Raw genomic sequence first — 23,171 nt, forward strand, 5'->3', positions numbered from 1 at the left:
CTGGTTTATTCTACATTTATTGACAGTTGTCGCAGTGACATCATGAACATTCTATTGTCGTCCGACATCAAACTTGACTGATGCTGTCATTATGAAATAGTATAAACACAAAAACTTCAGGGTGCATGACATCAGCAGCCTGGTAGTCCAAAAATAGCATAACTAGTGTATTTTAACACCAATAAACCCACACGTTTAAAAATGAATTTAGTATATGTCAATCTAGCAAACCAGGCAACTAAAAGCAACTTTCTAAGCTATGTTTTGGTCTGTTTCTAACTTGTTCAAATAATGACCATATCATATAGCTGACAACGTCTTCACTTCAGCTCATTTATTACAGGAAAATGACCTCACTACAAGATCATTGTTTACAAATAATTATGAGCCAAATACAGAAAATAGCTTTGTGTGACAATTTAAAAAAAACTTGGGATACGGTCTAGTTGGCCTAACATTATATCCTAATTGGACTTTGGTGCAGGTCATGTTCTTCACATTACCGTCTCTAGTAAACACATAATATGTCAAATACATTCTAAGCTTATTTGTCACACGCAAAGGATACAGAAGGTGTAGTGTAATGGTTACTTGAAAAGTTTAGTATTTTGTTTAGACATGTAACTAGCTAGCTAGCTAAACAATGAACCATAATCCCAACTCATAATGTTACTACCCTGCATGAATCTGCTAGTAGCTAACCAAGCAGGTTCAATGTTAGCTAAGCTAGCTAATATTAGGCCATAACTAGCAATGCAAATGGCTCTGAGATTTAAATAATATTACTACACATATCATACACGTAACGGTAGCTAGCGAGCCAGCCAGCTAACATTAGCTAGCTAGCGAACAATACACTAATTGAAATGAAAACAACTTCATGACAAAATGTGAAACGTAAAATATCTGAAAATGTAGCTAGCTAGACAATCTTAAACCATACATGTCACAAATGCCATGGTTGCCCTTAGTTTGAAGATGTAATCAGGAAACAGATGTTTTATACAACAGCCTTCTGTGTGTTCAGTTTTTGACACCCTCTGCATATTTTCAATCAAACGGCATACTTTCTATACTTTCTATCTTTCTTTAATTCCATCGGGCATTCCACTGATTTCAAAATTCGGTCCTTCAGAGAGAAGAGAGTAACACTTTAGCAGATCTACTACGTGATATCTTTCAAAAAGGCTGTGTTAGAAATCATTACCAACACATACTGACCAGCTCATGCTATAGACAGAAGAGTGCTACATGGCAGACCAATCCAAACTCAACTCTTGACATGTCCAGCCCATTCATTATGTCAGTCAATCATGGCTAGCGTGAAAGGTTCCTGTCTTTTCCCGTGGCTGAAACAACTAGGCCCGTAATTTAACCATTTGATTCGTATTTACAGATTGCATACAAGTTTGTTATTAAGGCACGTGAAATCCACATGTTCCAGAAGGCATTTCTGCCCCCCCAAAAATGTGAGGTTCAAATGCCATTTGGGATGCACGCCAGAACTCAGCATCGAGCACAAAGAAAGGCCTGGCATTACATCACCATCTGAATCCAGCTTGTTGCATATTACAGTGCATCGCATCTTAAGAACATATAGTTATTACAACATGAAACAAAGTGAGCAAGAAAATTGAGTGCAGATATGAAGACAGCAAGGCAAAGACATAGCCTGAACAATGAGTAACAGATTGGTTCAAAAACAAACCAAGGAACTTCAGTGACACTGTCAAACTCATAATTTATATATCTTGTTTTGTATTATATAAGCTTATGTACTGGAATTGCTAATATAGAGGACATTATGATTTGATAATCTTAAATCCCATAACCTCATTCCCAAGCTCAATTGCTAGAGCCGGGTGGTGGATAAGATTAGCCTCTCTCTCCTCTCCTCTGTTCAGCTTGTATCTCCAACTTCTCTCCTCCAATTCAGAGGGACAGGTCTCAGCAAAGTCTACATGTCAGCCAAAGGTTCTATCTATACAGCTGTGGTATAGACCTACGGTAATTATTTATAAGGGTTTTATTGCACATACATACACATACAATAGAGACCATGGTGGGTCCCTTGTCACACACATACTGGACATGCACACTATGACTTGCCGTATTAATGTTGTTCTTACATATATAATGGCCCACAGGAGATGACTATGGGCTGCTGGCCACAGACTCAAACAATGGCTAGGTTACAGGAAGCAGATAAGTCAATTGAAGTTAAAGGAATACTTTGGGATTTTGGTAATGAAGCAGTTTTTTATTTCCCCAGAGTCAGATGAACTCTTGGATACCATTTTTATTTGTCTGCATCCAGTATGAAGGAAGTTAGAGGTAGTCCCTGAAGTCAATGCTACTAGCATGCTAGCAGTTACCATAAACTTCCCATCATTGTGCTAGTGCTAATTAGCAATTGCAACTACTCAACTACTTTTGACCAGGGCCAATAGGGCTCTAATAGGGTGCCATTTGGGACGCTGGCTCTGTAAACATGAGCATATAGTTGGGTCAATCACCAAGGGAGCATAGTAACAGCAGGCAGAAGGGCCATTACAAATAAATTAGGCAATAGACCTATATTGAAACGTTAGAATGGGTGAATCACAGACGTTATAGCCTACTACTGGAATTCTTTCTGTTGTGGGAATACACAGGTTGAGGCAGACAGAAAATGCCAGTTCCCTCCCTCAGTTTTGGGGGATTCAGTTATTTGCAACATCTGTGTCAATATTATGGGGGTCTTTTGGTTTCTCTGTTCTTCTATGTGGTGGAAAAAAGAGAACAACTCTCCATCTGTGAACATTCTGCAATGAAAACATTCAGGTATGTGTGTATGGATGCGCGATTGCTGGTGTACTCCTACTGTATTTCTCTGTGTGTGTGTTTGTGTGTTAAATTCACGTCAGTTATAGATCTGTCATTCTCATTGAAAGCAGTCTAAGAAGCAGAATATCTGTTCTATGTGCATTATTTCTATGCTTCCCGTTCTTACATTTTGTTTTTGAGTCTTTTACTTTCGTTTTTTTACATCGGCTTCAAACAGCTGAAAATATAATACTTGTGGTTTTGCAAAATAGATTTCTAAGCGGTTTACATTTGACAATGGGTCTCTCTACACTATATTTGTTTGTTTTGTCAGAAACTGAAATTAAGCAAACTATTCAAAATTAGCAACCAGGAAATGGTGGAGTGACTTCTGCATAGTACACCTTTAATTGCAAGGTTTTATTACCTTGTGTTTTACCTATTAGTTTCCCAATGGCATGGAGTTCGTTAGATGTTGATTTACCATTGTTAAATAAGGGCAAAATAAAAGTTACTTACCTAACTGTTAGCTAAGGCTACTATCATGATCTAAATTAGTTAGCTAGGCTAATTGAAAAGTGAAAAAAAATCTGTCCCAACCTTAGAACACAAAAAACATCCAGCAGCACGACTGGTGAAAATATATTCCTTGCCTGCTAATAGGGCGCTGGGAACTGTCTGCTCCTGCGCCCCTGCAGGTGCCGCCCCCCCGAATAGGCATGCTGGACAGAGCTCTCTCCTACAGGACAGAGCTCTCTCAGCGGTAGATGCTGAGCGCAGGGAACTAGTACGACACGGCAACGCGACCCTACGCATCTCCAAGGTAAATAAAAAATAAATAAAAAAGTCTATACATGCTTATTCTCAGGGTGATGATAGCCGTAGCCTATGTGTGTGAAATGTAATACAAGAAAACGACTAATTGTATATGGTATCGAGTAATATTTAACTGTGTCCGCTGGATACATATTCGGCAGAGGGAGAGAAGGTTGAAGAATGCCGTTGGCATGAAGTAAAACAGAGCAGAGGAGCATCTGCTAAGGATGCCTCGATTTGCAACCTCAGTCTGGCTGGCTGGTGATCTTCATATCTGCTGCATTTGCTAGCATTTGATCTGTAGTTAGCTCACTGTGTGCCGATAATAAAACGGGATGTAAAAGATATGATACAATTGGGGAATGGATGACTGAGCACCGGGGACCACGAACGAAATGACCATTTACAGATGTATTTTTCAACTTCCATATATTGAGTGCTAGCTAGCCTCGCTGAAAGCAGTATCTGCAAAGGCGCTTCAGACATACCTAGCAACCTATACTGAACATTTAGCAAAATTTCGCCAGTTTACAATATAGCCAGCTATCAATAGCTTGCTGAAGATTAGAATAACAGACATTGTGGCTCTCTGTACAAGATAGTTTTCTAGCAAATGTTATATGTTTTTCCTAAAGTTTAACATGACCGCGTTTAACCCAGCGAGCACGAACGCCTTCAATCTTGCTATCTTCACAGGGCAGTTATATTTGAAACATTTGTAACTAACAACAAATGGCAGTGAGAATAGCAATGACCCAGCCATGGGATATGGTTGGTATGTCAAATACAGGCGGATAGCTTTGATGTTTTGTCGCACCTGCAACGTCTTCTCATTCACATGTGCTTCCACATTTACAACAACAACCAATCATCACTATTCTCATCGCTACACATTTGTCCCATTTCGTCGAACTTTTAAAAACGTTTAAATGTTTTAAAGCGTTTCGTTCTACAATAGAGTTATGCTGGTGGATTAATAGTGTCAATTTAACGACAATAGAGACATTTACTTACAGATTTGAGCTGTAGGCGATGAGCATGTGACTGACACTGACTGTGTTGACAGACCGGGGGAGAACCTGCGAGTGCTGAAGTGTAAAATCTCAGGGAAATGACCTATGGCGATGATAACAGGCGCAAGGGGACAAGGTCAACAACTGATGGGATGGATGCTCATGGTCAACTAACTAAGATAGCATAGGCTACTACATTTTAATGCGTTCATATTAGTCGGCCTCACTACTTAGTTCAGTCTACCACTGCAGGGAGGACCATCAGGTCCGTTTGTATTTCTTGTCCTCTTGTGAGTAAACAAAAACATAGCAAGATGGTGATACCTATATGCAACTTTAGGACCATGATGAGTATTGCACAAAGAATTAACAGGGTAATGACTTGTTTCACTTCATTCTGACATTTCAGATTGTCTAGCCCATGGATCATTCTGTGATGCTGTATGAAAACTTGACTCTACCACTTATTCCCACTTACTGGGTCTGTTTTTTGTCACCTAGGAGGAGAACTCAATATAACCTTTAGGGAGAGAGGAGTGCGGTTGAAGGAAAGCAAAGAGGAAGAGAGTTTTGCCAGGCGTCACTTATCTTGGATTACATGGAGAAAAGTAAGGTCTGCTTCCTGGAAAACACTGATAATGAAGGCCAAATGTAGCATACCTATGTAATGAGTCTAGTGATTTTATAATATTAGTAATAATAACCTCTATAACTGAGTGGTGACCAGTCCACACAATACGTTTTAAGATCGGCTTGTAAAATCACCAATGAGAAAACCAAAGCCCTATTGTGATTGTGTATAAATGGAAAATTATGCATGCAGATGTACTAGGCCATATGAAACGAAAAGCATTCGAATGGAGTAGAGGGGGTGTTGAAAGCCAGCCAATATCTTTCTTCTTTCTCCCTTGGTGTCCTCTAGAGCAGCGGTCCCCAACATTTTTTGCACCACGGACAGGTCTCATATAGACAATATTTTCCCAGACTTTAGTTCAAGTAGGTCTACTGTGATATTATAAAAACATAAAGTGCATATTTTGATGACCATATAATAAAGACATTGCAACTCACCATGTCGCTGTTTGTTTCCCAGCAACAAGACGGTTGATTGTTAGACAGTGACATGTTCCTTGTGTCCAGTCTACTCTGTAATTTCGTTTTTGTTGCCGTCACTGCTTTGCAGAGACAGGATGTTGGAAATGGAAGCAACGTTTTAAGTGCTTTTGTGGCTCTCTCAGGATATTCAGCCTTGATTGAAAACCAGAAGGTCGGCAGAGATTACGTTATCTCAAACATACTTTTAAGGCCACCGTCATTTGCAACCACAAGGAGTTGATCTTCCTGCATGGAGATGGACGATTCACCTGGAACATTCACAAATGGGTCACAGATCCATTCCTTCGCACTTTGTGGGTCGTTGGCGGTTGGGAAGTAACGCTCAAGCTCCGTTGACAGTGAAGCTAGGTGATTGCGCACCAGCTGGGAGAAAGACGGCCCAGTCTCAGTCTCTCCCAAAATCCCTGCTAATGTTTGGAACACATCAAATATGCCCCTATCCACTCACCGTCTCCACAGTTCCCGTTTTGCTTTGAATGCAACCACTTTATCTGCCAACTTACATACCGTTGTCATTCTCCCCTGAAGTGACAGATTGTGCTTCACGGTTGGGATGGTGTTCTTCGGCTTGCCTCCCCCTTTTTCCTCCAAACATAACAATGGTCATTATGGCCAAAATTTATATTTTTGTTTCATCATTACCAGAGGACATTTCTCCAAAAAGTACAATCTTTGTCCCCATGTGCAGTTGCAAACCGTAGTCTGGCTTTTTTTATGGCGGTTTTGAAGCATTGGCTTCTTCATTGCTGAGCAGCATTTCAGGTTATGTCGATGTCGATTTTTATGTCGATTTTTTTTGCTGAGGTCTTGGCTGATTTCTTTTGATTTTCCCATGATGTCAAGCAAAGAGGCACTGAGTTTGAAGGTAGGCCTTGAAACACATCCACAGGTACACGTCCAATTGACCTAAATGATGTCAATTAGCCTATCAGAAGCTTCTAAAGCCATGACATCCTTTTCTGGAATTTCCCAAGCTGTTTAAAGGCACAGTCAACTTAGTGTATGTAAACTTCTGACCCACTGGAATTGTGATACAGTAAATTATAAGTGAAATAATCTGTCTGTAAACAATTATTGGACAAATGACTTGTCATGCACAAAGTAGATGCCCTAACTGACTTGCCAAAACTATAGTTTGTTAAAAAGAAATTTGTGGAGTGGTTGAAAAACGAGTTTTAATGACTCCAACCTAAGTGTATGTAAACTTCCGACTTTAACTGTACGTACGGTCACTGTGGGGACGACGTCGTAGATGCACTTATTGATGAAGCCGGTGACTGAGGTGGTATACTCATCAATGCCATTGGCTGAATCACAGAACATATTCCGGTCTGTGCTAGCAAAATGTATTTCTTTTTTTAACCTTTTATATAACTGGGCAAGTTAGTTAATAACAAATTCGTAGTTACAATGACAGCCTACACCGGCCAAACCCGGACGATGCTGATGCTGTGCACCACCCTATGGGACTCCCAAACACAGCCGGTTGCGATACTGTCTGGAATCAAACCAGGGCGTCTGTAGTGACGCCTCTAACACTGAGATGCAGTGCCTTAGACCGCTGCTCCACTCGGGAGCGCAGTCATGTTGCGTAGCATCCGCGTCATCTAACCACTTCCATATTGAGCCAGTCACTGTTACTTCCTGCTTTAGTTTAGTTTTTGCTTGTAAGCAGGAATCAGGAGAATATAATTATGGTCAGATTTACCAAATGGAGGGCGAGGGAAAGCTTTGTATGTGTCTCTGTGTGTGGAGTAAAGGTGGTCTAGAGTTTTTTGGTTGCACATGTGACATGGTGGTAAAACTTAGGTGAAACAGATTTAAGTTTGCCTGCATTAAAGTACACGGCCACTAGGAGCACTGCTTCTGGATGAGCATTTTCTTGTTTGCTTATGGCCTTACACAGCTCGTTGAGTGCGGTCTTAATGCCAGCAACTGTTTGTGGTGGTAAATAGAAGGCTACGCACAATATATATGAGAACTGTCTTGGTAGATAGTGTGGTCTACAGCTTATCATGAGGTACTCTACCTCAGGCGAGCAATACCTCAAGACTTCTTTAATATTATACATCGCGCACCAGCAGTTATTGACAAGTAGACATAACCCTGCCCCTCGTCTTACCAGACATAGCTGCTCTGTCCTGCCGAAGCAAGGAAAACCGAACCAGCTCTATATTATCCGTGTCATCGTTCAGCCACAGCTCTGTGAAACATAAGATATTACCGTTTTTTATGTCCCGTTGGTAGGATAATCTCGACCGTAGAGCATCGAGTTTGTTTTCCAGTGATTGCACGTTGGCCAATAGAACCAATGTTAGTGGAGATTTTCTCACTCGCCTCCGAATCCTCACAAGCCACCCTCGACCTTCTCCCTCTGTGTCTCCGCCTTTTTCTCACGCAAATGACGGGGATTTTGGCCTTGTCTCCGGAAAGCAAGTATATCCTTTGTGTTGGACTCATTAAGGTGAGTAATCGCTGTTCTGATGTCCAGATGCTCTTTTTGGTCATAAGTAACTTTAGCAGCAACTTTATGTACAAAATAAGTTACAAACAACGCGAAAAAACGAACAAAATAGCACCCATAAAACTGCAGCCATCCCGTCCGGCGCCATTATAAGTGATCATTGATTCACAACAGATTTTTATTTAACTAGGCAAGTCAGTTAAGAACACATTTTATTTACAATGACAGCCTACCGGGGAACAGTGGGTTAACTTCCTTGTTCAGGGGCAGAATGACAGATTTTTACCTTGTCAGCTCAGGGACTCGATCCAGCAACCTTTTGGTTACTTGCCCAACGCTCTAACCACTAGGCTATCTGCCACCTAAAATGAAGCAGTAGACTAAAATGCATTGTCTAGACAGAGAACATATACTCAAACAACAGGCAGTGTGAGAGGTTAATTGTGACTTCTTCAGTTACGTTTGTAATAATGTTATTACAATCTTATTTCTCTGGCATTCTTAGATTGACACTTTGTTATCTTTTGGTAACATCACTGACGTTTTTGAAAGAGAACAGAACAGACGCTCACCGTGTAAATAGAGAGGGAGAAACTCCTTGAGATGCACCTAAACAAGTTTGTCTCTGGGGTTTGAGTTCAGTGTGTGCGTGTGCTTGAGCGAGAGAGTGTGTGTGAGTGTGTGCTTTGACACATACCCTCCTTTGGCAGGGTTGGTGTGAGAAAGTAAGGCCCGTTAGATGCCCCCGGGAGACGGGGGTAAAGAGGGAAGTGGCTCATTAATTCCGGCAGTACTAGAGGAGAGGAAAGGAAACGGCTGGTCAGCACAACCACAACTTTCCAAAGGCGTTGCATGGATGTAGCCTGGCTAAGTGACTCATACTGTACCAATTCAGTTTCCATCACTTATCTCAAAGAGCCATACAGCAATAAGTCAGTTAGCCAGAGAGACCCCCCCCCCCCCACCACCACTTTTTGGTCTGTTGACCTGCACTCGTTCTGTATGATGTTATTGAGTAGTTCATAAAATAGCAGCTGACGCAGATATTGCCTTATCAAAGAGTATGACATCAGTCATGTCGTGATATCAGTCATTAATTTTGAGTTCTGGACATTTTGTCTCAGAAGTTGTTTTGATTCTTTCTCCTTTCTTACCCCCTTCACTGAAGACTGAGTGTCCAGCTGCCTGCCAAGTCTGTCCATACCTGATTAGCAGCGGGTTAGTGTACTGTAGTGTGTTAATCCTTTGATCACAGTGGTTCTGTCTGATAAACCATGCCTCTGTCATCTCAAGGTTGCCCCAGAACATTGATGAGAACTAATGACCATGTAAAGACAAGCTGAGCAGTGGACAGGGTCAAAAACAGGAATATAATTACTAGAATGGAACATCTCCATTTAAGTCAACGTCCATAATAATATTTCTATGTGTCAAAAAACAAAACAACATCTCCTTGGATATAGTGCTGGAGAGTTAGTCATACTTGATGCGATTATTTTGGGAACTGCAGAGAACTGTATATCAGGGTCTTAAACCTGCTAATGTTTCAGACAGAGGCTTTTCAATACGTTCCAAGGAGTATTTTACACTGTAAATGTTATCATATGCTTGCATTGGCAATGTATTTTGGAACAATGAGATTCTGCCAATGCTTTTACATGTTTCGTTTTAAAACTGGAGTGGGGTGTATCATTTATGATTTTTCAACGCCGATACCGATTATTGGAGGACCAAAAATAGCCGATACCGATTAATCCACCGATTTTTATATATATATTTGTAATTAATGACAATTACAACAATACCGAATGAACACTTATTTTAAATTAATACATTAATAAAAGTCAATTTAGTCTCATAAATAATGAAACATGCAAAAACACAGTGTTAGAGAAGAAATTAAAAGTGTAATATGTACCATGTAAAAAAGCTAACGTTTAAAAGTTCCTTGCTCAGAACATATGAAAGCTGGTGGTTCCTTTTAACATGAGTCTTCAATATTCCCAGTTAAGAAGTTTTAGGTTGTAGTTATTATAGGAATTATAGGACTATTTCTCCCTATACCATTTGTATTTCGTATACCTTTGACTATTGGATGTTCTTATGTTCTATAATATTGCCAGCCTAATCTCGGGAGTTGATAGGCTTGAAGTCATAAACAGAGCTGTACTAAAAGCATTGCGAAGAGCTGCTGGCAAACGCAGGAAAGTGCTGTTTAATGAATGCTTACGAGCAAGCTGCTGCCTACCACCGCTCAGTCAGACTGCTCTATCAAATATCAAATCATAGACTTAATTATAATAAACACACAGAAATACGAGCCTTAGGTCATTAATATGGTCAAATCCAGAAACTATCATTTCGAAAACAAAATGTTTATTCTTTCAGTGAAATACTGAACCGTTCCGTATTTTATCGAACGGGTGACATCCATAAGTCTAAATATTGCTGTTACATTGCACAACCTTCAATGTTATGCAATAATTATGTAAAATTCTGGCAAATTAATTACTCTTTGTTACGAAGAAATGGTCTTCACACATTTCGAGCTAGCTTTGTTACATGGCACATATTGCACTTTTCCTTTGTCTCTAACACTGTTTTTGCATTATTTAAAGCAAATTGAACTGGTTTCATTATTTATTTGAGACTACATTTATTTTATTTATGTATTGTATTAAGTTAAAATAAAGGTGTTCATTCAGTATTGTTTTAATTGTCATTATTACACATTTTTATAAAAATCGACTGATTAATCGGTATCGGCTTTTTTTGGTCCTTCAATAATTAAAAAATCATAATCGGTCGACCTCTACTAACTTCTTACGGATACGTGGGACGGTAGCGTCCCACCTGGCCAACATCCTGTGAAATTGCAGAGCGCCAAATTCAAAAATACTAAATTCAAATATTTCTTGAAAATATATGTGTTATACATCAAAATAAAGCGTAACTTCTTGTTAATCCAGCCACGGTGTCAGATTTCAAAAAGGCTTTACGGCGAAAGCACACCATGCGATTATTTGAGGACAGCGCCCCGCATACAAATGCATGACAAATCATATTTCAACCAGGCAGTTGCGACACAAAAGTCAGAAATAGCGATATAAGATATGCCTTACCTTTGAAGCTCTTCTTCTGTTGGCTCTCCAAAAGGACTCAGTTACATTACAAATGGTCCCTTCGTTCGATAATGTCCTTCTTTATATCCATAAAAAATCATTTTAGCTGGTGCGCTTCAGTCAATAATCCACCGATTTCCCTCCTTCAAAATGCATACAAAATGAATCCCAAACGTTACCAATAAACGTATCCAAACAAGTCAATCAACGTTTATAATCAAACCTTAGGTACCCTAATACGCAAATAAACAATAAAATTTAAGACGGAGAATCGTTATTGTCTTTACCGGAGATAAATAACAAAGAACGCACTTTCCTTCTCACTAATTTTTCCAAAAACCAGCCTGAAACTCTTTCTAAAGACTGTTTACATCTAGTGGAAGCCCTAGGAACTGCAATCAGGGAGGATTTCACCCTATAATAAAAGTGCCAGCCATTGAAATCAGTGTTATGCCGAATTATTTTTTTTGGGGGGGGTGGTTTGTCCTCGGGGTTTCGCCTGCCATTTCAGTTCTGTTATACTCACAGACATTATTTTAACAGTTTTTAGAAACTTTAGAGTGTTTTCTATCCAAATCTACCAATTATATGCATATCCTAGCTTCTGGTCCTGAGTAGCAGGCAGTTTACTGGACGTCAAAATACCGCTCCCTAGCCCAAAGAGGGTAAACTAAACATTGACAAAGCCGCGGGGCCAGATGGATTACCAGGACGCGTAATCAAAGCATGTGCGGACCAACTGGTAAGTGTCTCCACTGACTGAGTGTGTAATACCTACATGTTTCAAGTAGACCACCATAGTCCCTGTGCCCAAGGAAGCAAAAGTAACCTGCCCGGTAGCACTCACGTCAGTAGCCATGAAGTTGTTTGAAAGGCTCTGTCATGGCTCATATCAACAGCACCCTCCCAGATACCCTAGACCCACTCCAGTTCACATACCTCCCCAACAGATCCACAGATGATGCAATATCAATCCCACTCCACACTGCCCTTTCCCACCTGGACAAAAGGAACACCTGTGTGAGAATGGTGTTCATTGACTACAGTGCAGCATTCAACATCCTAGTGCCCACAAAGCTCATCACTAAGCTAATGACCCTGGGACGAAACACCTCTGCAACAAACACATCTCCCATGCTGCTCCTCAACACTGGGGCCCCTCAGGGGTGTGTAGTCCCCTCCTGTACGCCCACTAGTGTGTGGCCAAACACGACTCCAACACCACCATTAAGTTTGCTGACAACGATGAGACAGCCTATAGGGAGGAGGTCAGAGAACAGGCAGTGTGGTGAAACCTCTCCCTCAATGTGAGAAAGACAAAGGAGCTGATCGTGGACTACAGGAAAAGGCGGGCTGGACAGGCCCCCATTAACATCAACAGGGCTGTAGTGGAGCGGGTCGAGAGTTCTAAGTTCCTTGGTGTCTACATCACCAACGATCTATCATTGCCCAGACACACCAAGAGGGCACAACATCTTTTCCCCCTCAGGAGACTGGAAAGATTTGGCATGGGTCCCCAGATCCTCAAAAAGTTATACAGCTGCACCATCAAGAGCATCCTGACCATTTGCATCACCACCAGGTATGGCAACTGCTTGGCATATGACCGTAAGACGCTACAGAGGGTAGTGCGTACGGCCCAGTACATCACTGGGGCCAAGATTCCTGCAATCCAGGACCTATATAATAGGCGGTGTCAGAGGAAAGACCATAGAATTCGCAGAGACTCCGGTCACCCAGGTCATAGACTGTTTTCTCTGCTACCGCACGGCAAGCAGTACTGGAGCGCCAAGTCTTGGACCAAAAGGTTCCTTAACATCTTCTACCCCCAAGCCATAAGACTGCTGAACAATTAATCAAATGGTCATTGGACTATTACATTGACCCCCCCCCCCCCCCCCCCACTACATTTGTTTTGTACACTGCTGCTACTCGTTGTTTATTATCTATGCATAGTCACTTCACCTCTAACCTGTACCCCTGCACACTGACTCGGTACCGGTACCCCCTGTATATAGCCTTGTTATTGTGTTACTTTTTATTATTTTTTACTTTAGTTCATTTTGTAAATATTTTCTTAACTCTTCTTGAACTACACTGTTGGTTAAGGGCAAATACTTGTTGTATTTGGCGCATGTGACAAATAAAGTTTGATTTGATGGACGTAGTACACATTTTCCAGCCAGGGTCCCTACCATTTGTTTAATACAAGGCTGAGAAACAGACAGACAGAGACAGACAGGCAAAGAGAGGATTGAGACAGAGATAGCGGACACAGTGGGCTGGGCTCGGGACAGAGGGGACCGGATAGTTTCCCTGTCACACTACCACACCACCCGGCCATCTCTGAGTTATAGTGGAGGGAGCCCCACATTATTCTGGGCTGGGGTAACGGTGTGGATGAAATATGGCCCTGTGTTTGACCATTTGTTCCATTTGGGCTCAGGTCCATGGCCCTGGTCAAAAGTAGTGCACTATATAGGGAATCGGGTGCCATTTGAGAAGCCCTCCTTCTCAGCCTTCGCCACAGCGTCTCAGAGAAACTTACAGGCTTGTCCTGTAGAGAAAGCTGATTGGAAAACACTTGCGACACTGGCACTGTTCTCTCAAGCCATCGACGCACATCCTCAGGAAGCGCTGAGCGGGGTCCGCTGGACAATGATGTCACAAAGCCAAACAATAAGGAGGCTGTTAGCGAATGTTTTTGGCCCCTCCCCCAGTGGTCTGGTCAGGTTTCCAATGATGTTTGGACTAATACAGATATGTGGCTCCTCTGAAGGAATATTTGAGGCAGGGAGCAGATGGGATGTCCTCCTCTGGGTCTCTGCTAGACCTGGGTTCAAATACTAATTAAAATCTTTCAAATACTTTTACAGTTTTCTTTACCCTGCCAGATGGATGGGGTTTGCCCTTTTGCAAATATTCTATTAGTTCCATTGTAACAGGATAGCTCAATCAAGCCTACCTTAAAGGATGTAGTATTTTTTGGAATTTTTGCCTTGTAATTTCAGAAAATGTCTATAATATATCTCTGGTAATAGTGTAATGATAGTGTTTCACATTATTACTAACTCACCAGTGTTGTGATATTGACCTTATTGATTTCTCCCAGCGGAGCGGCATCTGTTGGCAAGCGCGAGTTGAGCCTTTTACTTTCAGTTTTGGTCCACCTGCTTCAAACAGCTGTAAAAACAATACTTTTTGTTATTGAAAATATATTTCACCGCGATTTTAGATGGTACAATGATTCCCCACACAATTCAGTGTTTGTTTTCTCACATAAACTGAAATTTAGCAACCAGGAAATTGCAAAGAGATATATACCAAAGCCACAAAGTGGAACCGCTTTCCCATTTTGACAACCGATGTTGCTCTTTTGGCAGAAATCAATAGGCAGATTTTACAGCCAATCACAACACTGGCGGGTAAGTAATACTGTGAAACACTATCGTAGACCGACACTATTTGACCTAGGACACAAATACCTAGGTGTCTGGCTAGACTGTAAACTCTCCTTCCAGACTCACATTAAACATCTCCAATCCAAAATTAAATCTAGAATCAGATTCCTATTTCGCAACAAAGCATCCTTCACTCATGCTGCCAAACATACCCTTATAAAACTGACCATCCTACCTATCCTTGACTTTGGTGATGTCATTTACAAAATAGGCTCCAACACTCTACTCAACAAATTGGATGCAGTCTATCACAGTGCCATCCGTTTTGTCACCAAAGCCCCATATACTACCCACCACTGCGACCTGTATGATCTCGTTGGCTGGCTCTCGCTTCATACTCATCGCCAAACCCACTGGCTCCAGGTCATCTACAAGTCTCTGCTAGGTAAAGCCCAGCCTTATCTCAGCTCACTTGTCACCATAGCAGCACCCACCCGTAGCACGTGCTCCAGCAGGTATATCTCACTGCTCACCCCCAAAGCCAATTCTTCCTTTGGGCGCCTCTCCTTCCAGTTCTCTGCTGCCAATGACTGGAACGAACTGCAAAAATCTCTGAAGCTGGAGACTCATATCTCCCTCACTAGCTTTAAGCACCAGCTGTCAGAGCAGCTCACAGATCACTGCACCTGTACATAGCTCATCTGTAAATAGCCCATCCAATCTACCTCATCCCCATACTGTATTTATTTATTTATCTTGCTCCTTTGCACCCCAGTATCTCTACTTCTTCTTCTGCACATCCTACCATTCCAGTGTTTAATTGCTATATTGTAATTACTTTTCCACCATGGCCTATTTATTACCTTACCTCTCTTATCCTATCCTATATAGATTTTTCCACTGTATTATTCATTGTATGTTTGTTTATTCCATGTGTAACTCTGTGTTGTTGCATGTGTCGAACTGCTTTGCTTTATCTTGGCCAGGTCGCAGTTGCAAATGAGAACTTGTTCTCAACTAGCCTACCTGGTTAAATAAAGGTGAAATAAAAACAATGTAAAAAAAAATGTTGAAATCCATTTTTAACACATCTGCTAAGTTGTGTAAGTTACAATTCAATATCATAATTTAGATAAAAATAACCAATGCCTCTAGTAAAATAGTTTTGTAGCCTATGTCTATTTCTCTGTACGCTGATAGTAGTGTTGATGGTAGCCTACCCTACTTTTTATTAGCTCAAACCAATCAGCTTGCTTGCAGGAGAAAATCGTCCCAAAATATAGACTTATAGAAATATAAGTTTCAGGGAAGAATGGACAGAGCGATATGCCATATGCTTTCATCATACCAGATTTCTCCTCTACCAAACCAGTCTTGTTTGCAATGAAACTTTCACTGTTTGCATATAATTACATTGGAGATGTCATGAATTGTAGCTTATTTTCAAAAGTTACCTTTACACCCCAGACAGAGGCCAGGTTCAGAAAAATGTCAACTTTAATTCTGGAGCTCTGTCAGAGTGACCGTCGGGTTCTTGGTCACCTCCCTGACCAAGTCCCTTCTTCCCCGATTGCTCAGTTTGTTTGAGCGACCAGCTCGAGGAAGAGTCTCTTGGTGGCCTCAAACTTCTTCCATTTAAGAACAATGAAGGCCACTGTGTTCTTTGGGACCTTCAATGCTGCAGAAATGTTTTGGTACACTTCCCCAGATCTATACCATGACACAATCCTGTCTCTGAGCTCTACAGACAATTCCTTCGACCTCATGGCTTGGTTATTGCTCTGACATGCACTGTCAACAGTGGGACCTTATATAGACAGGTATGTGCCTTTCCAAATCATGTCCAATCAATTTAATTTACCACAGTTGGACTCCAAGTTGTAGAAACAGCTCAAGGATGATCAATGGAAAGAGGATGCACCTGAGCTCAATTTCAAGTCTCCTAGCAAAGGGTCCTAGCAAATACTTACCTTAAATACGTAAGGTATTTCTGTTTTTGTTTGTAATAAATTTGCAAAAATGTATGATGTAGATTGTAGATTGCTGAGGATTTTTAAACTTTAATCCATTTTAGAATAAGGCTGTAACATAACAAAATGTGGAAAAGGTTAAGGGGTCTGAATACTTTCTGGGGGCACTGTATATATACAAATGGACATTTACCAGTTGAATGTAGACACAAATATAATATTTTGTTGAATTACTATTGTTCTGAAATATTATATCAACATTTGCAAATTAGACCATATGCATGTGCCTATACTGCCAATCCACTTTTCTGAACACTTGATGAAGTCAGTATATTTTGGAGGGCTTTCATTTATAAAAGACATTCCAGGACTAGTCACAGATTGTTTTTCAACAACCTTCTCATCTTTCTACGCAAACAATACTACTGCCATGCATCAGAAATGCATTTCAGCCTAACTTTTCCAAGAGAATCCTTGCTAGAACATGTCATTTCAAAGATATCAACAATTGCTTCTGCAAAGGATAGAATTCATCTTAGAACAAGCACACACAATATGGTGAAAGCACAAGCTTCTAGGGTTAAGATATTATACATCGATATCCATCACATCCACAATCAGATGTTACGGAAATCATAACGCAAAAAAAAGATACTGACAATGAAAAGAGAGAAACCAATTAAAGACCATGTAAAACCTTGATGAAAGTTAGCTTCACAGTGACAGTTTGAAGATGATCTGATGTAGTCTTTTTACAAGACTGTAGAACACACAAACAAAGCTCAAAGATACTTCAATTTGGTCTGCATTGCTTCATTAACGTCTCATCTTCATAACTAGGGCTCCAGAGTGGAGCAGCGGTGTAATGCACCGTGCTCAGTGATAGAGGCGTCACTACAGACCCTGGTTAGATTCCAGGCTGTATCACAACCGGTCGTGATTGGGAGTCCTGTAGGGCGGCGCACAATTGTCCCAGTATCGTCCGGATTAGGCTTTGGCCAGGGTAGATTGTCATTGTAAATAAGAATTTGTTCTTAACTCACTTGCCTAGTTAACTGAAGGTTAAATAACTAAATAAATAACACTGGGAAAACAAGTTCTGTTAGCCAGTAGGGCCAGTTGGTTTATGTGTTTTTTTTTCAGACCTCTTGGCGTAATGGTTAAGGCGTTGGTTTGACAGTCACTAGACCTGGGTTTGAGTCCTGGTTGGGGCTACCTCCCGAATTCACAACAATGTACTTCAATGGTTGGTTTCAATTACTCACCCCTTATTGACCCATGTTTAACTACAACTCTTCGTTGGAGAGGATCTGCTTGAGCAAAGTGAGGTGTAGAATAACTGATCTACAAATAGTATTCCCTGCCATATAATAGGTTTTGTGCAATTAAGATTCGTAGAGCTACGCCTTCCCTGGCATAGGGGATCCCTCTACCAAACACTCACGCACACTCACACCACTAGACATTGATTGATTCATTCATTCATTCATTGGAGACCGCTTGTGTCAATTAAAGAACATTTCCTGGTATTTTCCTACTTGCAGCAAACCTAGTGGATAATGCTGGAAATACCGGTCAATTTGTTTTTTAGTAAAACAGCCCAACCCAGCCAAAACAACTAGCCCTAGAGACTAGAGGTCCACCGATTAATTAGGGCCGATTTCAAGTTTTCATAACAATCGGTAATTAGCATTTTTGGACACCGATTATGGCCGATTACATTGCACCCCACGAGGAGACTGCGTGGCAGGCTGACTACCTGTTATGCGAGTGCAGCAAGGAGCCAAGGTAAGGTGCTTGCTAGCATTAAACGTATCTTATAAAAAACAATCAATCTTAACATAATCACTAGTTAACTACACATGGTTGATGATATTGCTAGTTTATCTAGCTTGTCCTGCGTTGCATATAATCGATGCGGTGCCTGTTAATTTATCATTGAATCACAGCCTACTTCGCCAAACGGGGGATGATTTAACAAAAGCGCATTTGCGAGAAAAGCACAATCGTTGCAAGAATGTACCTAACCATAAACATCAATGCCTTTATTAAAACCAATACACAGAAGTATTTTTAAACCTGCATATTTAGTTAAAAGAAATTCATGTTAGCAGGCAATATTAACTAGGGAAATTGTGTCACTTCTCTAGCATTCTGTGCAACAGAGTCAGGGTATATGCAACAGTCTGGGCCGCCTGGCTCGTAACCGGAAGGTTGCGAGTTCAAACCCCCGAGCTGACAAGGTACAAATCTGTCGTTCTGCTCCTGAACAGGCAGTTAACCCACTGTTCCCAGGCCGTCATTGAAAATAAGAATTTGTTCTTAACTGACTTGCCTGGTTAAATAAAGCTTAAAAAAATAAATACAAATATTACAAATATATATATATAAAAATCGGCCGATTAATCTGTATCTGCTTTTTTTGGTCCTCCATTAATCGGTATCGGCGTTGAAAAATCATAATTGGTCGACCTCTACGAGAGACAAGGCATCCTACTCTATAATGGTCAAAATTCATACAATGTCCTACTTAAACGTTTCAAATAAAGCCTGTACTCCAGCATATAGATGTTAAGGATAATTGTGAATGTAGTTTCATTTGGGAATGACTACATTTATTTGTGGATGCTCAGGCTGACTTTCCTGTGTAATTGCCCTGGTATTTAAACTGAGCTCGACATGGGACATGAGGGGAGGAGTGTCACGAACGGAGAGGAAATCCTGATCTCGATGTTGACTTATGATGGTGAAGATAAGCCCCATTTGGAGATGCTAACTGATTGACAGGAATTACAATTGTGGGTTTAGGACTTTAAATAGGTCTTAGATAGGGCAGCAGGCAGCATATGTTATGGATCATATTCAGTTTTGATCATATTATGACATTGCCGAATTACACAAAGTCTGTTTGTGTGTGTGTCTGAAGTAAACAGCTGATAAACCAGAGGCTGAAGGGGTTATTAATGTGCAGGAAGGGAGTAAAGAAGGGTGTGTAACACTGATTTGATCAAGAGGTATCTGATCGCTTTCCCAAATCGCACACCGTTTCCTACATAATGATCTCCTTGACCATAGGGATCTGGTAAAATGTACTGCACTATGGATAGGGTGCCGTTTAGGACAAAGTCTCTTTGCTAATGGCCAGGGTGGTTTATCACTTCACTTGTTTCCTGCAATAAATGGAGGAAGTATCAGACAACTCTAGGGCTAGGCTGGTTGAACTATTGAACCCACTCACGTTTTAGGCCTAGCAGTTAGAATATAGCATTCGTACAGATGGAACGTGGTTTGCAATTAAAATGTGGTTTGCACATAGTGTCATATCTGGCAAGGCTTGGATACATTTGTTGTTTAGGCCTAGCTAATAGAGACTTTGCATCATTTTGGATTTAAGATTGTGAAAACAAGTTTGCAGTTTAAGCTGAATTTGACAGTGAGTTAATTCTTAAGTAATCCAGTATTTAGTTTGTGCAATGTTGGAAAATACCATACTCACTTACAGAAATGTGCCTATCTGTGTAAAATACTCAACATTTAAACATGAGAAAGTATCACTGAACCAGAGCCAAGAGTCAATCCGCTAATACTAACAGGTTTAAAGTTTTAAATTAGAAAGATAATCGCATAGGAGGGCTGATCATACAAAGAGAGAGAGCAGCATTTCACACACCTAGAGTAGAGAGATACATAATAACCTAGCTAGTATCACTACAGACTCTAATGCTCAGGTGGAAGACGGGTCAACACAGCTACACAATGTTGCCAATCTGAGGCTATCAAGTGTCTCAAAGTATGAGTTCTGATTTAGGATCAGGTCCCCCATCAAGAGGTTGACCGATTTAATCGGAATGGCCGATTAAGTTTTCAAACAATCGGAAATCAGTATTTTTGGACACCGATTTGGCCGATTTAAAAAAATAATTAATAATAATTTTACACCTTTATTTAATCTTTATTTTACGAGGCAAGTCAGTTAAGAACACATTCTTATTTTCAATGACAGCCTAGGAACGGTGGGTTAACTGCCTCGTTCAGGGGCAGAACAACAGATTTTTACCTTGTCAGCTCGGGGGATTCAATCTTGCAACCTTACAGTTAACTAGTCCAACGCTCTAACCACCTGATTACATTGCACTCCACGAGGAGCCTGCCTGTTACGCGAATGCAGTAAGCCAAGGTAAGTTGCTAGCTAGCATTAAACTTATCTTATAAAAAACATTCAATCATAATCACTAGTTAACTACACATGGTTGATATTACTAGTTTATCTAGCGTGTCCTGCGTTGCGTATAATCGATGCGGTGCGTATCGTTGCTCCAATGTGTAGTACCTAACCATAAACATCAATGCCTTTCTTAAAATCAATACACAGAAGTATATATTTTTAAACCTGCATATTTAGCTAAAAAGAAATACAGGTTAGGAGGCAATATTAACCAGGTGAAATTGTGTCACTTCTCTTCGTTCATTGCATGCAGAGTCAGTGTATATGCAACAGTTTTGGCCACCTAATTTGCCAGAATTGTACGTAATTGTGACATAACATTGAAGGTTGTGCAATGTAATAGGAATATTTAGACTTATGGGTGCCACCGTTAGATAAAATACGGAACGGTTCCGTATTTCACTGAAAGAATAAACGTCTTGTTTTCGAGATAGTTTCCGGAATCGACCATATTAATGACTTATGGCTCGTATTTCTGTATGTTATTATGTTATAACTAAGTCTATGATTTGATAGAGAAGTCTGACTGAGCGGTAGTAAGCACCAGCAGGCTCGTAAGCATTCATTCAAACAGCACTTTCGTGCGTTTTGCCAGCAGCTCTTCGTTGTGCTTCAAGCATTGCGCTGTTTATGACTTCAAGCCTATCAACTCCCGAGATTAGGCTGGTGTAACCGATGTGAAATGGCTAGCTAGTTAGCGGGGTGCGCGCTAATAGTGTTTCAAACGTCACTCGCTCTGAGACTTGGAGTGGTTGTTCCCCTTGCTCTGCATGGGTAACACTGCTTCGAGGGTGGCTGTTGTCGATGTGTTCTTGGTTCGAGCCCAAGTAGCGGCGAGGAGAGGGACGGAAGCTATACTGTTACACTGGCAATACTAAAGTGCCTATAAGAATCCAATAGTCAAAGGTATATGAAATACAAATGGTGTAGAGAGAAATAGTCCTATAACTCCTATAATAACTACAACCTAAACTTTCTTACCTGGGAATATTGAAGACTCATGTTAAACGGAACCAACACCTTTCATATGTTCTGAGCAAGGAACTTTTCAACGTTAGCTTTTTTACATGGCACATATTACACTTTTAATTTCTTCTCCAACACTTTGTTTTTGCATTATTTAAACCAAATTGAACATGTTTCATTATTTATTTGAGGCTAAATTGATTTTATTAATGTATTATATTAAGTTAAAATACGTGTTAATTCAGTATTGTTGTAATTGTCATTATTACAAATAAATGAAAAAAATCAGCCGATTAATCGGTACCGGCCTTTTTTGGGCCTCCAATAATCGGTATCGGCGTTCAAAAACCATGATCGGTCGACCTCTACCCCCGTCCTTATAATTATGATCTAAAATTAAAGGCAAAACTGATCAGTGATCAGACATTGCAAAAGCTGCATAATGTAGGCCTAGGCTACAGTATGCAGTAAGGCTAGGCTACAGTAGTATGTTGTAATGTAGGAATACTTTATTAACATGTTTTAACTTACTCTACAGTAGTACACTACTACAGGCTCTTCCTCCTATCTGTACTTGTGGGGCTAATCCCAGAATGTGTTGGTATAAACTAGGCTAACTCTTGTTTGGGATAGAGTGACACAAAGACCTTCATTAATATCTGTCCAGTAGTACGCTGTTGTAAACATTTACAATACAGTCAAAGTGTTATCCACTCATATTACCCAGGCTTTCAGGCATATGCCCAGAATTTCAGGAATACCCTCAAGGCTTTCTGGAGCTGCATGACTGGCTGGGTGGGTAATTATTAAAGCTATACGCCCCAGATTAGGATTTGGATGTGGATAGAGGCCAAGACACACACACACACACACACACACACACACATAGTCCTGGTGGTGCAAGCAAGCTGAAGCACGCAAGATGAGGGGAGCACCGCTGAGACTGTTACATCAAGAGCCACTGCAACACTGACTACTTAACCAATCCCCACCGCTGATTTACCAAACATGGGCTAGCCAACCAACCGCTGCCTCAGGTCTAAAGGGAACACTGTCCTTATTACTTCAGTTATTATTACATAGTTATTACATTATATTTATCACTAGCACCGTTATTACTATTATCATTAGTAATGATAATTATATTTTGGGTTGCTCTGACTAGTGTTGTCGATTTTCCTCTCCCACTGTCTGCATGTGGTGGGCTTTGTATCAGAGACTGGACTGAGATGGAGAGAGTCCTGTTGTGGGGCAGAGAGGAAAGGAGAGAAGG

At 40.7% G+C, this 23,171-nt stretch overlaps 1 protein-coding gene across 1 annotated transcript in view; it reads left to right on the forward strand.

The window, feature by feature from the left end:
- Window positions 1-3,547: 3,547 nt before the first annotated feature.
- The window catches only part of LOC109899544 (uncharacterized), a 29,409-nt gene continuing 9,785 nt past the window's right edge, over window positions 3,548-23,171 (forward strand). The window contains exons 1-2 of the mRNA XM_020494875.2: window positions 3,548-3,628; window positions 5,136-5,242. The gene's annotated coding sequence lies outside the window, so the exon portion shown is untranslated. The remainder of the gene's footprint in view (window positions 3,629-5,135; window positions 5,243-23,171) is intronic.

The sequence above is a fragment of the Oncorhynchus kisutch genome, linkage group LG11, assembly GCF_002021735.2.
Source record: "Oncorhynchus kisutch isolate 150728-3 linkage group LG11, Okis_V2, whole genome shotgun sequence".
Taxonomy (NCBI): domain Eukaryota; kingdom Metazoa; phylum Chordata; class Actinopteri; order Salmoniformes; family Salmonidae; genus Oncorhynchus; species Oncorhynchus kisutch.